Genomic DNA, 16,935 nt, shown 5'->3' with positions numbered 1-16,935 from the left:
GTCGGCTGGTGACAAAATGTTCCAAACACACCCCATGCACAACTCCACCGGGGAAGGTCCCAGACAGGAGTTCTCCTGGTAGTTTTTACACTACCTTGGTAGGCACCTCAAAGACACCACAAAACTTGTTCTATCTGCTTTCTGGGCTGAGATGGGGAAACGCTGAATTTTGGAGTCGGCTGGTGACAAAATGTTCCAAACACACCCCATGCACAACTCCACCGGGGAAGGTGCCAGACAGGAGTTCTCCTGGTAGTTTTTACACTACCTTGGTAGGCACCTCAAAGACACCACAAAACTTGTTCTATCTGCTTTCTGGGCTGAGATGGGGAAACGCTGAATTTTGGACTCGGCTGGTGACAAAATGTTCCAAACACACCCCATGCACAACTCCACCGGGGAAGGTGCCAGACAGGAGTTCTCCTGGTAGTTTTTACACTACCTTGGTAGGCAGCTGAAAGGCACCACAAAAGTTGTTCTTCCTGCTTTCTGGGCTGAGATGGGGAACCGCTGAATTTTGGAGTCGGCTGGTGACAAAATGTTCCAAACACACCCCATGCACAACTCCACCGGGGAAGGTGCCAGACAGGAGTTCTCCTGGTAGTTTTTACACTACCTTGGTAGGCACCTGAAAGGCACCACAAAAGTTGTTCTACCTGCTTTCTGGGCTGAGATGGGGAATCGCTGAATTTTGGAGTCGGCTGGTGACAAAATGTTCCAAACACACCCCCTGCACAACTCCACCGGGGAAGGTGCCAGACAGGGGTTCTCTTAGTAGTTTTTACACTACCTTGGTAGGCATCTGAAAGACACCACAAAAGTTGTTCTACCTGCTTTCTGGGCTGAGATGGGGAATCGCTGAATTTTGGAGTCGGCTGGTGACAAAATGTTCCAAACACACCCCATGCACAACTCCACCGGGGAAGGTCCCAGACAGGAGTTCTCCTGGTAGTTTTTACACTACCTTGGTAGGCACCTCAAAGACACCACAAAACTTGTTCTATCTGCTTTCTGGGCTGAGATGGGGAAACGCTGAATTTTGGAGTCGGCTGGTGACAAAATGTTCCAAACACACCCCATGCACAACTCCACCGGGGAAGGTGCCAGACAGGAGTTCTCCTGGTAGTTTTTACACTACCTTGGTAGGCATTTGAAAGGCACCACAAAAGTTGTTCTTCCTGCTTTCTGGGCTGAGATGGGGAACCGCTGAATTTTGGAGTCGGCTGGTGGCAAAATGTTCCAAACACACCCCATGCACAACTCCACCGGGGAAGGTGCCAGACAGGAGTTCTCTTGGTAGATTTTACACTACCTTGGCAGGCACCTAAAAGGCACCACAAAAGTTGTTCTACCTGCTTTCTGGGCTGAGATGGGGAACCGCTGAATTTTGGACTCGGCCGGTGACAAAATGTTCAAAACACACCCCATGCACAACTCCACCGGGGAAGGTGCCAGACAGGAGTTCTTTTGGTAGTTTTTACACTACCTTGGTAGGCAGCTGAAAGGTACCACAAAAGTTGTTCTACCTGCTTTCTGGGCTGAGATGGGGAACCGCTGAATTTTGGAGTCGGCCGGTGACAAAATGTTCCAAACACACCCCATGCACAACTCCACCGGGGAAGGTGCCAGACAGGAGTTCTCTTGATAGATTTTACATTGCTCTGGTAGGCACCTCAAAGGACACCACAAAAGTTGTTCTTCCTGCTTTCTGGGCTGAGATGGGGAACCGCTGAATTTTGGACTCGGCCGGTGACAAAATGTTCCAAACACACCCCATGCACAACTCCACCGGGGAAGGTGCCAGACAGGAGTTCTCTTGATAGATTTTACATTGCTCTGGTAGGCACCTCAAAGACACCACAAAAGTTGTTCTTCCTGCTTTCTGGGCTGAGATGGGGAACCGCTGAATTTTGGAGTCGGCTGGTGACAAAATGTTCCAAACACACCCCCTGCACAACTCCACCGGGGGAAGGTGCCAGACAGGAGTTCTCCTGGTAGTTTTTACACTACCTTGGTAGGCACCTGAAAGGCACCACAAAATTTGTTCTACCTGCTTTCTGGGCTGAGATGGGGAACCGCTGAATTTTGGACTCGGCCGGTGACAAAATGTTCCAAACACACCCCATGCACAACTCCACCGGGGAAGGTGCCAGACAGGAGTTCTCCTGGTAGTTTTTACATTGCTCCGGTAGGCATCTGAAAGACACCACAAAAGTTGTTCTACCTGCTTTCTGGGCTGAGATGGGGAATCGCTGAATTTTGGAGTCGGCTGGTGACAAAATGTTCCAAACACACCCCATGCACAACTCCACCGGGGAAGGTCCCAGACAGGAGTTCTCCTGGTAGTTTTTACACTACCTTGGTAGGCAGCTGAAAGGCACCACAAAACTTGTTCTATCTGCTTTCTGGGCTGAGATGGGGAAACGCTGAATTTTGGAGTCGGCTGGTGACAAAATGTTCCAAACACACCCCATGCACAACTCCACCGGGGAAGGTGCCAGACAGGAGTTCTCCTGGTAGTTTTTACACTACCTTGGTAGGCATCTGAAAGGCACCACAAAAGTTGTTCTTCCTGCTTTCTGGGCTGAGATGGGGGAACCGCTGAATTTTGGAGTCGGCTGGTGGCAAAATGTTCCAAACACACCCCATGCACAACTCCACCGGGGAAGGTGCCAGACAGGAGTTCTCTTGGTAGATTTTACACTACCTTGGCAGGCACCTAAAAGGCACCACAAAAGTTGTTCTACCTGCTTTCTGGGCTGAGATGGGGAACCGCTGAATTTTGGAGTCGGCCGGTGACAAAATGTTCAAAACACACCCCATGCACAACTCCACCGGGGAAGGTGCCAGAAACGAGTTCTGTTGGTAGTTTTTACACTACCCCGGTAGGCAGCTGAAAGGCACCACAAAACTTGTTCTACCTGCTTTCTGGGCTGAGATGGGGAACCGCTGAATTTTGGAGTCGGCCGGTGACAAAATGTTCCAAACACACCCCATGCACAACTCCACCGGGGAAGGTGCCAGACAGGAGTTCTCTTGATAGATTTTACATTGCTCTGGTAGGCACCTCAAAGACACCACAAAAGTTGTTCTTCCTGCTTTCTGGGCTGAGATGGGGAAGAGCTGAATTTTGGAGTCGGCCGGTGACAAAATGTTCCAAACACACCCCATGCACAACTCCACCGGGGAAGGTGCCAGACAGGAGTTCTCCTGGTAGTTTTTACATTGCTCCGGTAGGCATCTGAAAGACACCACAAAAGTTGTTCTACCTGCTTTCTGGGCTGAGATGGGGAACCGCTGAATTTTGGAGTCGGCTGGTGACAAAATGTTCCAAACACACCCCCTGCACAACTCCACCGGGGAAGGTGCCAGACAGGAGTTCTCTTAGTTGTTTTTACACTACCTTGGTAGGCAGCTGAAAGGCACCACAAAAGTTGTTCTACCTGCTTTCTGGGCTGAGATGGGGAAGAGCTGAATTTTGGAGTCGGCTGGTGACAAAATGTTCCAAACACACCCCATGCACAACTCCACCGGGGAAGGTGCCAGACAGGAGTTCTCTTGGTAGATTTTACACTACCTTGGTAGGCAGCTGAAAGGCACCACAAAAGTTGTTCTTCCTGCTTTCTGGGCTGAGATGGGGAACCGCTGAATTTTGGAGTCGGCCGGTGACAAAATGTTCCAAACACACCCCATGCACAACTCCACCGGGGAAGGTGCCAGACAGGAGTTCTCCTGGTAGTTTTTACATTGCTCCGGTAGGCATCTGAAAGACACCACAAAAGTTGTTCTACCTCCTTTCTGGGCTGAGATGGGGAACCGCTGAATTTTGGAGTCGGCTGGTGATAAAATGTTCCAAACACACCCCATGCACAACTCCACCGGGGAAGGTGCCAGACAGGAGTTCTCTTGGTAGTTTTTAGACTACCTTGGTAGGCATCTAAAAGACACCACAAAAGTTGTTCTACCTGCTTTCTGGGCTGAGATGGGGAACCGCTGAATTTTGGAGTTGGCTGGTGACAAAATATTCCAAACACACCCCATGCACAACTCCACCGGGGAAGGTGCCAGACAGGAGTTCTCCTGGTAGTTTTTACATTGCTCCGGTAGGCATCTGAAAGACACCACAAAAGTTGTTCTACCTGCTTTCTGGGCTGAGATGGGGAAGAGCTGAATTTTGGAGTCGGCTGGTGACAAAATGTTCCAAACACACCCCATGCACAACTCCACCGGGGAAGGTGCCAGACAGGAGTTCTCTTAGTTGTTTTTACACTACCTTGGTAGGCAGCTGAAAGGCACCACAAAAGTTGTTCTACCTGCTTTCTGGGCTGAGATGGGGAAGAGCTGAATTTTGGAGTCGGCTGGTGACAAAATGTTCCAAACACACCCCATGCACAACTCCACCGGGGAAGGTGCCAGACAGGAGTTCTCTTGGTAGATTTTACACTACCTTGGTAGGCAGCTGAAAGGCACCACAAAAGTTGTTCTTCCTGCTTTCTGGGCTGAGATGGGGAAGAGCTGAATTTTGGAGTCGGCCGGTGACAAAATGTTCCAAACACACCCCATGCACAACTCCACCGGGGAAGGTGCCAGACAGGAGTTCTCCTGGTAGTTTTTACATTGCTCCGGTAGGCATCTGAAAGACACCACAAAAGTTGTTCTACCTCCTTTCTTGGCTGAGATGGGGAACCGCTGAATTTTGGAGTCGGCTGGTGATAAAATGTTCCAAACACACCCCATGCACAACTCCACCGGGGAAGGTGCCAGACAGGAGTTCTCTTGGTAGTTTTTAGACTACCTTGGTAGGCATCTAAAAGACACCACAAAAGTTGTTCTACCTGCTTTCTGGGCTGAGATGGGGAACCGCTGAATTTTGGAGTCGGCTGGTGACAAAATGTTCCAAACACACCCCATGCACAACTCCACCGGGGAAGGTGCCAGACAGGAGTTCTCTTGATAGATTTTACATTGCTCCGGTAGGCACCTCAAAGACACCACAAAAGTTGTTCTTCCTGCTTTCTGGGCTGAGATGGGGAATCGCTGAATTTTGGACTCGGCCGGTGACAAAATGTTCCAAACACACCCCATGCACAACTCCACCGGGGAAGGTGCCAGACAGGGGTTCTCTTAGTAGTTTTTACACTACCTTGGTAGGCATCTGAAAGACACCACAAAAGTTGTTCTACCTGCTTTCTGGGCTGAGATGGGGAAGAGCTGAATTTTGGACTCGGCTGGTGACAAAATGTTCCAAACACACCCCATGCACAACTCCACCGGGGAAGGTGCCACACAAGAGTTCTCTTGATAGTTTTTACACTGCCTTGGTAGGCATCTAAAAGACACCACAAAAGATGTTCTACCTGCTTTCTGGGCTGAGATGGGGAACCGCTGAATTTTGGAGTCGGCTGGTGACAAAATGTTCCAAACACACCCCCTGCACAACTCCACCGGGGAAGGTGCCAGACAGGAGTTCTCCTGGTAGTTTTTACACTACCTTGGTAGGCATTTGAAAGGCACCACAAAAGTTGTTCTTCCTGCTTTCTGGGCTGAGATGGGGAACCGCTGAATTTTGACTCGGCCGGTGACAAAATGTTCCAAACACACCCCATGCACAACTCCACCGGGGAAGGTGCCACACAGGAGTTCTCCTGGTAGTTTTTACATTGCTCCGGTAGGCACCTCAAAGACACCACAAAAGTTGTTCTACCTGCTTTCTGGGCTGAGATGGGGAATCGCTGAATTTTGGAGTCGGCCGGTGACAAAATGTTCCAAACACACCCCATGCACAACTCCACCACGGAAGGTGCCAGACAGGAGTTCTCCTGGTAGTTTTTACATTGCTCCGGTAGGCATCTGAAAGACACCACAAAAGTTGTTGTACCTGCTTTCTGGGCTGAGATGGGGAACCGCTGAATTTTGGACTCGGCCGGTGACAAAATGTTCCAAACACACCCCATGCACAACTCCACCAGGGAAGGTGCCAGAAAGGAGTTCTGTTGGTAGTTTTTACACTACCTTGGTAGGCAGCTGAAAGGCACCACAAAAGTTGTTCTACCTGCTTTCTGGGCTGAGATGGGGAATCGCTGAATTTTGGAGTCGGCTGGTGACAAAATGTTCCAAACACACCCCCTGCACAACTCCACCGGGGAAGGTGCCAGACAGGGGTTCTCTTAGTAGTTTTTACACTACCTTGGTAGGCATCTGAAAGACACCACAAAAGTTGTTCTATCTGCTTTCTGGGCTGAGATGGGGAAGAGCTGAATTTTGGACTCGGCTGGTGACAAAATGTTCCAAACACACCCCATGCACAACTCCACCGGGGAAGGTGCCACACAAGAGTTCTCTTGATAGTTTTTACACTGCCTTGGTAGGCATCTAAAAGACACCACAAAAGATGTTCTACCTGCTTTCTGGGCTGAGATGGGGAACCGCTGAATTTTGGAGTCGGCTGGTGACAAAATGTTCCAAACACACCCCCTGCACAACTCCACCGGGGAAGGTGCCAGACAGGAGTTCTCCTGCTAGTTTTTACACTACCTTGGTAGGCATTTGAAAGGCACCACAAAAGTTGTTCTTCCTGCTTTCTGGGCTGAGATGGGGAACCGCTGAATTTTGACTCGGCCGGTGACAAAATGTTCCAAACACACCCCATGCACAACTCCACCGGGGAAGGTGCCAGACAGGAGTTCTCCTGGTAGTTTTTACATTGCTCCGGTAGGCACCTCAAAGACACCACAAAAGTTCTTCTACCTGCTTTCTGGGCTGAGATGGGGAATCGCTGAATTTTGGAGTCGGCCGGTGACAAAATGTTCCAAACACACCCCATGCACAACTCCACCGGGGAAGGTCCCAGACAGGAGTTCTCCTGGTAGTTTTTACACTACCTTGGTAGGCACCTCAAAGACACCACAAAACTTGTTCTATCTGCTTTCTGGGCTGAGATGGGGAACAGCTGAATTTTGGAGTCGGCTGGTGACAAAATGTTCCAAACACACCCCATGCACAACTCCACCACGGAAGGTGCCAGACAGGAGTTCTCCTGGTAGTTTTTACATTGCTCCGGTAGGCATCTGAAAGACACCACAAAAGTTGTTGTACCTGCTTTCTGGGCTGAGATGGGGAACCGCTGAATTTTGGCGTCGGCCGGTGACAAAATGTTCCAAACACACCCCATGCACAACTCCACCGGGGAAGGTGCCAGACAGGAGTTCTCTTAGTTGTTTTTACACTACCTTGGTAGGCAGCTGAAAGGCACCACAAAAGTTGTTGTACCTGCTTTCTGGGCTGAGATGGGGAAGAGCTGAATTTTGGACTCGGCTGGTGACAAAATGTTCCAAACACACCCCATGCACAACTCCACCGGGGAAGGTGCCAGACAGGGGTTCTCTTAGTAGTTTTTACACTACCTTGGTAGGCATCTGAAAGACACCACAAAAGTTGTTCTACCTGCTTTCTGGGCTGAGATGGGGAACCGCTGAATTTTGGAGTCGGCCGGTGACAAAATGTTCCAAACACACCCCCTGCACAACTCCACCGGGGAAGGTGCCAGACAGGAGTTCTGTTGGTAGATTTTACACTACCTTGGTAGGCAGCTGAAAGGCACCACAAAAGTTGTTCTACCTGCTTTCTGGGCTGAGATGGGGAACCGCTGAATTTTGGACTCGGCCGGTGACAAAATGTTCCAAACACACCCCATGCACAACTCCACCGGGGAAGGTCCCAGACAGGAGTTCTCCTGGTAGTTTTTACACTACCTTGGTAGGCACCTCAAAGACACCACAAAACTTGTTCTATCTGCTTTCTGGGCTGAGATGGGGAAACGCTGAATTTTGGAGTCGGCTGGTGACAAAATGTTCCAAACACACCCCATGCACAACTCCACCGGGGAAGGTGCCAGACAGGAGTTCTCCTGGTAGTTTTTACACTACCTGGGTAGGCATTTGAAAGGCACCACAAAAGTTGTTCTTCCTGCTTTCTGGGCTGAGATGGGGAATCGCTGAATTTTGGAGTCGGCCGGTGACAAAATGTTCCAAACACACCCCCTGCACAACTCCACCGGGGAAGGTGCCAGACAGGAGTTCTCCGGGTAGTTTTTACATTGCTCCGGTAGGTATCTGAAAGACACCACAAAAGTTGTTCTACCTGGTTTCTGGGCTGAGATGGGGAAGAGCTGAATTTTGGACTCGGCTGGTGACAAAATGTTCCAAACACACCCCATGCACAACTCCACCGGGGAAGGTGCCAGACAGGAGTTCTCCTGCTAGTTTTTACACTACCTTGGTAGGCATTTGAAAGGCACCACAAAAGTTGTTCTTCCTGCTTTCTGGGCTGAGATGTGGAACCGCTGAATTTTGACTCGGCCGGTGACAAAATGTTCCAAACACACCCCATGCACAACTCCACCGGGGAAGGTGCCAGACAGGAGTTCTCCTGGTAGTTTTTACATTGCTCCGGTAGGCATCTGAAAGACACCACAAAAGTTGTTCTACCTGCTTTCTGGGCTGAGATGGGGAATCGCTGAATTTTGGAGTCGGCTGGTGACAAAATGTTCCAAACACACCCCATGCACAACTCCACCGGGGAAGGTCCCAGACAGGAGTTCTCCTGGTAGTTTTTACACTACCTTGGTAGGCACCTCAAAGACACCACAAAACTTGTTCTATCTGCTTTCTGGGCTGAGATGGGGAAACGCTGAATTTTGGAGTCGGCTGGTGACAAAATGTTCCAAACACACCCCATGCACAACTCCACCGGGGAAGGTGCCAGACAGGAGTTCTCTTGATAGATTTTACATTGCTCTGGTAGGCACCTCAAAGACACCACAAAAGTTGTTCTTCCTGCTTTCTGGGCTGAGATGGGGAACCGCTGAATTTTGGAGTCGGCTGGTGACAAAATGTTCCAAACACACCCCATGCACAACTCCACCGGGGAAGGTGCCAGACAGGAGTTCTCCTGGTAGTTTTTACACTACCTTGGTAGGCACCTGAAAGGCACCACAAAAGTTGTTCTACCTGCTTTCTGGGCTGAGATGGGGAACCGCTGAATTTTGGACTCGGCCGGTGACAAAATGTTCCAAACACACCCCCTGCACAACTCCACCGGGGAAGGTGCCAGACAGGAGTTCTCCTGGTAGTTTTTACATTGCTCCGGTAGGCATCTGAAAGACACCACAAAAGTTGTTCTACCTGCTTTCTGGGCTGAGATGGGGAAACGCTGAATTTTGGAGTCGGCTGGTGACAAAATGTTCCAAACACACCCCATGCACAACTCCACCGGGGAAGGTGCCAGACAGGAGTTCTCCTGGTAGTTTTTACACTACCTGGGTAGGCATTTGAAAGGCACCACAAAAGTTGTTCTTCCTGCTTTCTGGGCTGAGATGGGGAATCGCTGAATTTTGGAGTCGGCCGGTGACAAAATGTTCCAAACACACCCCCTGCACAACTCCACCGGGGAAGGTGCCAGACAGGAGTTCTCTGGGTAGTTTTTACATTGCTCCGGTAGGCATCTGAAAGACACCACAAAAGTTGTTCTACCTGCTTTCTGGGCTGAGATGGGGAAGAGCTGAATTTTGGACTCGGCTGGTGACAAAATGTTCCAAACACACCCCATGCACAACTCCACCGGGGAAGGTGCCAGACAGGAGTTCTCCTGCTAGTTTTTACACTACCTTGGTAGGCATTTGAAAGGCACCACAAAAGTTGTTCTTCCTGCTTTCTGGGCTGAGATGGGGAACCGCTGAATTTTGACTCGGCCGGTGACAAAATGTTCCAAACACACCCCATGCACAACTCCACTGGGGAAGGTGCCAGACAGGAGTTCTCCTGGTAGTTTTTACATTGCTCCGGTAGGCATCTGAAAGACACCACAAAAGTTGTTCTACCTGCTTTCTGGGCTGAGATGGGGAATCGCTGAATTTTGGAGTCGGCTGGTGACAAAATGTTCCAAACACACCCCATGCACAACTCCACCGGGGAAGGTCCCAGACAGGAGTTCTCCTGGTAGTTTTTACACTACCTTGGTAGGCACCTCAAAGACACCACAAAACTTGTTCTATCTGCTTTCTGGGCTGAGATGGGGAAACGCTGAATTTTGGAGTCGGCTGGTGACAAAATGTTCCAAACACACCCCATGCACAACTCCACCGGGGAAGGTGCCAGACAGGAGTTCTCCTGGTAGTTTTTACACTACCTTGGTAGGCATTTGAAAGGCACCACAAAAGTTGTTCTTCCTGCTTTCTGGGCTGAGATGGGGAACCGCTGAATTTTGGAGTCGGCTGGTGACAAAATGTTCCAAACACACCCCCTGCACAACTCCACCGGGGAAGGTGCCAGACAGGAGTTCTCCTGGTAGTTTTTACACTACCTTGGTAGGCAGCTGAAAGGCACCACAAAAGTTGTTCTACCTGCTTTCTGGGCTGAGATGGGGAAGAGCTGAATTTTGGAGTCGGCCGGTGACAAAATGTTCCAAACACACCCCATGCACAACTCCACCGGGGAAGGTGCCAGACAGGAGTTCTCCTGGTAGTTTTTACATTGCTCCGGTAGGCATCTGAAAGACACCACAAAAGTTGTTCTACCTGCTTTCTGGGCTGAGATGGGGAATCGCTGAATTTTGGAGTCGGCTGGTGACAAAATGTTCCAAACACACCCCATGCACAACTCCACCGGGGAAGGTCCCAGACAGGAGTTCTCCTGGTAGTTTTTACACTACCTTGGTAGGCACCTCAAAGACACCACAAAACTTGTTCTATCTGCTTTCTGGGCTGAGATGGGGAAACGCTGAATTTTGGAGTCGGCTGGTGACAAAATGTTCCAAACACACCCCATGCACAACTCCACCGGGGAAGGTGCCAGACAGGAGTTCTCCTGGTAGTTTTTACACTACCTTGGTAGGCATTTGAAAGGCACCACAAAAGTTGTTCTTCCTGCTTTCTGGGCTGAGATGGGGAACCGCTGAATTTTGGAGTCGGCTGGTGACAAAATGTTCCAAACACACCCCATGCACAACTCCACCGGGGAAGGTGCCAGACAGGAGTTCTCTTGGTAGATTTTACACTACCTTGGCAGGCACCTAAAAGGCACCACAAAAGTTGTTCTACCTGCTTTCTGGGCTGAGATGGGGAACCGCTGAATTTTGGACTCGGCCGGTGACAAAATGTTCAAAACACACCCCATGCACAACTCCACCGGGGAAGGTGCCAGACAGGAGTTCTTTTGGTAGTTTTTACACTACCTTGGTAGGCATCTAAAAGACACCACAAAAGTTGTTCTACCTGCTTTCTGGGCTGAGATGGGGAACCGCTGAATTTTGGAGTCGGCTGGTGACAAAATGTTCCAAACACACCCCATGCACAACTCCACCGGGGAAGGTGCCAGACAGGAGTTCTCTTAGTTGTTTTTACACTACCTTGGTAGGCAGCTGAAAGGCACCACAAAAGTTGTTCTTCCTGCTTTCTGGGCTGAGATGGGGAACCGCTGAATTTTGGACTCGGCTGGTGACAAAATGTTCCAAACACACCCCCTGCACAACTCCACCGGGGAAGGTGCCAGACAGGAGTTCTCCTGGTAGTTTTTACATTGCTCCGGTAGGCATCTGAAAGACACCACAAAAGTTGTTCTACCTCCTTTCTGGGCTGAGATGGGGAACCGCTGAATTTTGGAGTCGGCCGGTGACAAAATGTTCCAAACACACCCCATGCACAACTCCACCGGGGAAGGTCCCAGACAGGAGTTCTCCTGGTAGTTTTTACACTACCTTGGTAGGCACCTCAAAGACACCACAAAACTTGTTCTATCTGCTTTCTGGGCTGAGATGGGGAAACGCTGAATTTTGGAGTCGGCTGGTGACAAAATGTTCCAAACACACCCCATGCACAACTCCACCGGGGAAGGTGCCAGACAGGAGTTCTCCTGGTAGTTTTTACATTGCTCCGGTAGGCATCTGAAAGACACCACAAAAGTTGTTCTTCCTGCTTTCTGGGCTGAGATGGGGAACCGCTGAATTTTGGAGTCGGCTGGTGACAAAATGTTCCAAACACACCCCATGCACAACTCCACCGGGGAAGGTGCCAGACAGGAGTTCTCTTGGTAGTTTTTACACTACCTTGGTAGGCATCTAAAAGACACCACAAAAGTTGTTCTACCTGCTTTCTGGGCTGAGATGGGGAACCGCTGAATTTTGGAGTCGGCTGGTGACAAAATGTTCCAAACACACCCCATGCACAACTCCACCGGGGAAGGTGCCAGACAGGAGTTCTCTTGATAGATTTTACATTGCTCTGGTAGGCACGTCAAAGACACCACAAAAGTTGTTCTTCCTGCTTTCTGGGCTGAGGTGGGGAACCGCTGAATTTTGGACTCGGCCGGTGAAAAAATGTTCCAAACACACCCCATGCACAACTCCACCGGGGAAGGTGCCAGACAGGAGTTCTGTTGGTAGTTTTTACATTGCTCCGGTAGGCATCAAAAAGACACCACAAAAGTTGTTCTACCTGCTTTCTGGGCTGAGATGGGGAAGAGCTGAATTTTGGAGTCGGCTGGTGACAAAATGTTCCAAACACATCCCATGCACAACTCCACCGGGGAAGGTGCCACACAAGAGTTCTCTTGATAGTTTTTACACTGCCTTGGAAGGCATCTAAAAGACACCACAAAAGATGTTCTACCTGCTTTCTGGGCTGAGATGGGGAACCGCTGAATTTTGGAGTCGGCTGGTGACAAAATGTTCCAAACACACCCCATGCACAACTCCACCGGGGAAGGTGCCAGACAGGAGTTCTCCTGGTAGTTTTTACACTACCTTGGTAGGTATTTGAAAGGCACCACAAAAGTTGTTCTTCCTGCTTTCTGGGCTGAGATGGGGAATCGCTGAATTTTGGACTCGGCCGGTGACAAAATGTTCCAAACACACGCCATGCACAACTCCACCGGGGAAGGTGCCAGACAGGAGTTCTCCTGGTAGTTTTTACATTGCTACGGTAGGCATCTGAAAGACACCACAAAAGTTGTTCTACCTGCTTTCTGGGCTGAGATGGGGAATCGCTGAATTTTGGACTCGGCTGGTGACAAAATGTTCCAAACACACCCCATGCACAACTCCACCGGGGAAGGTCCCAGACAGAAGTTCTCCTGGTAGTTTTTAGACTACCTTGGTAGGCACCTCAAAGACACCACAAAACTTGTTCTATCTGCTTTCTGGGCTGAGATGGGGAAACGCTGAATTTTGGAGTCGGCTGGTGACAAAATGTTCCAAACACACCCCATGCACAACTCCACCGGGGAAGGTGCCAGACAGGAGTTCTCCTGGTAGTTTTTACACTACCTTGGTAGGCATTTGAAAGGCACCACAAAAGTTGTTCTTCCTGCTTTCTGGGCTGAGATGGGGAACCGCTGAATTTTGGACTCGGCCGGTGACAAAATGTTCCAAACACACCCCACGCACAACTCCACCGGGGAAGGTGCCAGACAGGAGTTCTCTTAATAGTTTTTACACTACCTTGGTAGGCATTTGAAAGGCACCACAAAAGTTGTTCTTCCTGCTTTCTGGGCTGAGATGGGGAACCGCTGAATTTTGGAGTCGGCTGGTGGCAAAATGTTCCAAACACACCCCATGCACAACTCCACCGGGGAAGGTGCCAGACAGGAGTTCTCTTGGTAGATTTTACACTACCTTGGCAGGCACCTGAAAGGCACCACAAAAGTTGTTCTACCTGCTTTCTGGGCTGAGATGGGGAACGGCTGAATTTTGGACTCGGCCGGTGACAAAATGTTCGAAATACAGCCCATGCACAACTCCACCGGGGAAGGTGCCAGACAGGAGTTCTCCTGGTAGTTTTTACATTGCTCTGGTAGGCATCTGAAAGACACCACAAAAGTTGTTCTACCTGCTTTCTGGGCTGAGATGGGGAAACGCTGAATTTTGGAGTCGGCCGGTGACAAAATGTTCCAAACACACCCCATGCACAACTCCACCGGGGAAGGTGCCAGACAGGAGTTCTCCTGTAGTTTTTACATTGCTCCGGTAGGCATCTGAAAGACACCACAAAAGTTGTTCTACCTGCTTTCTGGGCTGAGATGGGGAAACGCTGAATTTTGGACTCGGCCGGTGACAAAATGTTCCAAACACACCCCATGCACAACTCCACCGGGGAAGGTGCCAGACAGGAGTTCTCCTGGTAGTTTTTACATTGCTCCGGTAGGCATCTGAAAGACACCACAAAAGTTGTTCTACCTGCTTTCTGGGCTGAGATGGGGAACCGCTGAATTTTGGACTCGGCCGGTGACAAAATGTTCCAAACACACCCCATGCACAACTCCACCGGGGAAGGTGCCAGACAGGAGTTCTCCTGGTAGTTTTTACACTACCTTGGTAGGCATCTAAAAGACACCACAAAAGTTGTTCTACCTGCTTTCTGGGCTGAGATGGGGAACAGCTGAATTTTGGAGTCGGCCGGTGACAAAATGTTCCAAACACACCCCATGCACAACTCCACCGGGGAAGGTGCCAGACAGGAGTTCTCTTAGTTGTTTTTACACTACCTTGGTAGGCAGCTGAAAGGCACCACAAAAGTTGTTCTTCCTGCTTTCTGGGCTGAGATGGGGAACCGCTGAATTTTGGAGTCGGCTGGTGACAAAATGTTCCAAACACATCCCATGCACAACTCCACCGGGGAAGGTGCCACACAAGAGTTCTCTTGATAGTTTTTACACTGCCTTGGAAGGCATCTAAAAGACACCACAAAAGATGTTCTACCTGCTTTCTGGGCTGAGATGGGGAACCGCTGAATTTTGGAGTCGGCTGGTGACAAAATGTTCCAAACACACCCCATGCACAACTCCACCGGGGAAGGTGCCAGACAGGAGTTCTCCTGGTAGTTTTTACACTACCTTGGTAGGTATTTGAAAGGCACCACAAAAGTTGTTCTTCCTGCTTTCTGGGCTGAGATGGGGAATCGCTGAATTTTGGACTCGGCCGGTGACAAAATGTTCCAAACACACGCCATGCACAACTCCACCGGGGAAGGTGCCAGACAGGAGTTCTCCTGGTAGTTTTTACATTGCTACGGTAGGCATCTGAAAGACACCACAAAAGTTGTTCTACCTGCTTTCTGGGCTGAGATGGGGAATCGCTGAATTTTGGACTCGGCTGGTGACAAAATGTTCCAAACACACCCCATGCACAACTCCACCGGGGAAGGTCCCAGACAGAAGTTCTCCTGGTAGTTTTTAGACTACCTTGGTAGGCACCTCAAAGACACCACAAAACTTGTTCTATCTGCTTTCTGGGCTGAGATGGGGAAACGCTGAATTTTGGAGTCGGCTGGTGACAAAATGTTCCAAACACACCCCATGCACAACTCCACCGGGGAAGGTGCCAGACAGGAGTTCTCCTGGTAGTTTTTACACTACCTTGGTAGGCATTTGAAAGGCACCACAAAAGTTGTTCTTCCTGCTTTCTGGGCTGAGATGGGGAACCGCTGAATTTTGGACTCGGCCGGTGACAAAATGTTCCAAACACACCCCACGCACAACTCCACCGGGGAAGGTGCCAGACAGGAGTTCTCTTAATAGTTTTTACACTACCTTGGTAGGCATTTGAAAGGCACCACAAAAGTTGTTCTTCCTGCTTTCTGGGCTGAGATGGGGAACCGCTGAATTTTGGAGTCGGCTGGTGGCAAAATGTTCCAAACACACCCCATGCACAACTCCACCGGGGAAGGTGCCAGACAGGAGTTCTCTTGGTAGATTTTACACTACCTTGGCAGGCACCTGAAAGGCACCACAAAAGTTGTTCTACCTGCTTTCTGGGCTGAGATGGGGAACGGCTGAATTTTGGACTCGGCCGGTGACAAAATGTTCGAAATACAGCCCATGCACAACTCCACCGGGGAAGGTGCCAGACAGGAGTTCTCCTGGTAGTTTTTACATTGCTCTGGTAGGCATCTGAAAGACACCACAAAAGTTGTTCTACCTGCTTTCTGGGCTGAGATGGGGAAACGCTGAATTTTGGAGTCGGCCGGTGACAAAATGTTCCAAACACACCCCATGCACAACTCCACCGGGGAAGGTGCCAGACAGGAGTTCTCCTGTAGTTTTTACATTGCTCCGGTAGGCATCTGAAAGACACCACAAAAGTTGTTCTACCTGCTTTCTGGGCTGAGATGGGGAAACGCTGAATTTTGGACTCGGCCGGTGACAAAATGTTCCAAACACACCCCATGCACAACTCCACCGGGGAAGGTGCCAGACAGGAGTTCTCCTGGTAGTTTTTACATTGCTCCGGTAGGCATCTGAAAGACACCACAAAAGTTGTTCTACCTGCTTTCTGGGCTGAGATGGGGAACCGCTGAATTTTGGACTCGGCCGGTGACAAAATGTTCCAAACACACCCCATGCACAACTCCACCGGGGAAGGTGCCAGACAGGAGTTCTCCTGGTAGTTTTTACACTACCTTGGTAGGCATCTAAAAGACACCACAAAAGTTGTTCTACCTGCTTTCTGGGCTGAGATGGGGAACAGCTGAATTTTGGAGTCGGCCGGTGACAAAATGTTCCAAACACACCCCATGCACAACTCCACCGGGGAAGGTGCCAGACAGGAGTTCTCTTAGTTGTTTTTACACTACCTTGGTAGGCAGCTGAAAGGCACCACAAAAGTTGTTCTTCCTGCTTTCTGGGCTGAGATGGGGAACCGCTGAATTTTGGAGTCGGCTGGTGACAAAATGTTCCAAACACACCCCCTGCACAACTCCACCGGGGAAGGTGCCAGACAGGAGTTCTCCTGGTAGTTTTTACATTGCTCCGGTAGGCATCTGAAAGACACCACAAAAGTTGTTCTACCTCCTTTCTGGGCTGAGATGGGGAACCGCTGAATTTTGGACTCGGCCGGTGACAAAATGTTCCAAACACACCCCATGCACAACTCCACCGGGGAAGGTGC

Source organism: Falco cherrug, chromosome 14, assembly GCF_023634085.1.
Source record: "Falco cherrug isolate bFalChe1 chromosome 14, bFalChe1.pri, whole genome shotgun sequence".
NCBI classification, from domain to species: domain Eukaryota; kingdom Metazoa; phylum Chordata; class Aves; order Falconiformes; family Falconidae; genus Falco; species Falco cherrug.
Note: the sequence above shows the minus strand (reverse complement) of the source record.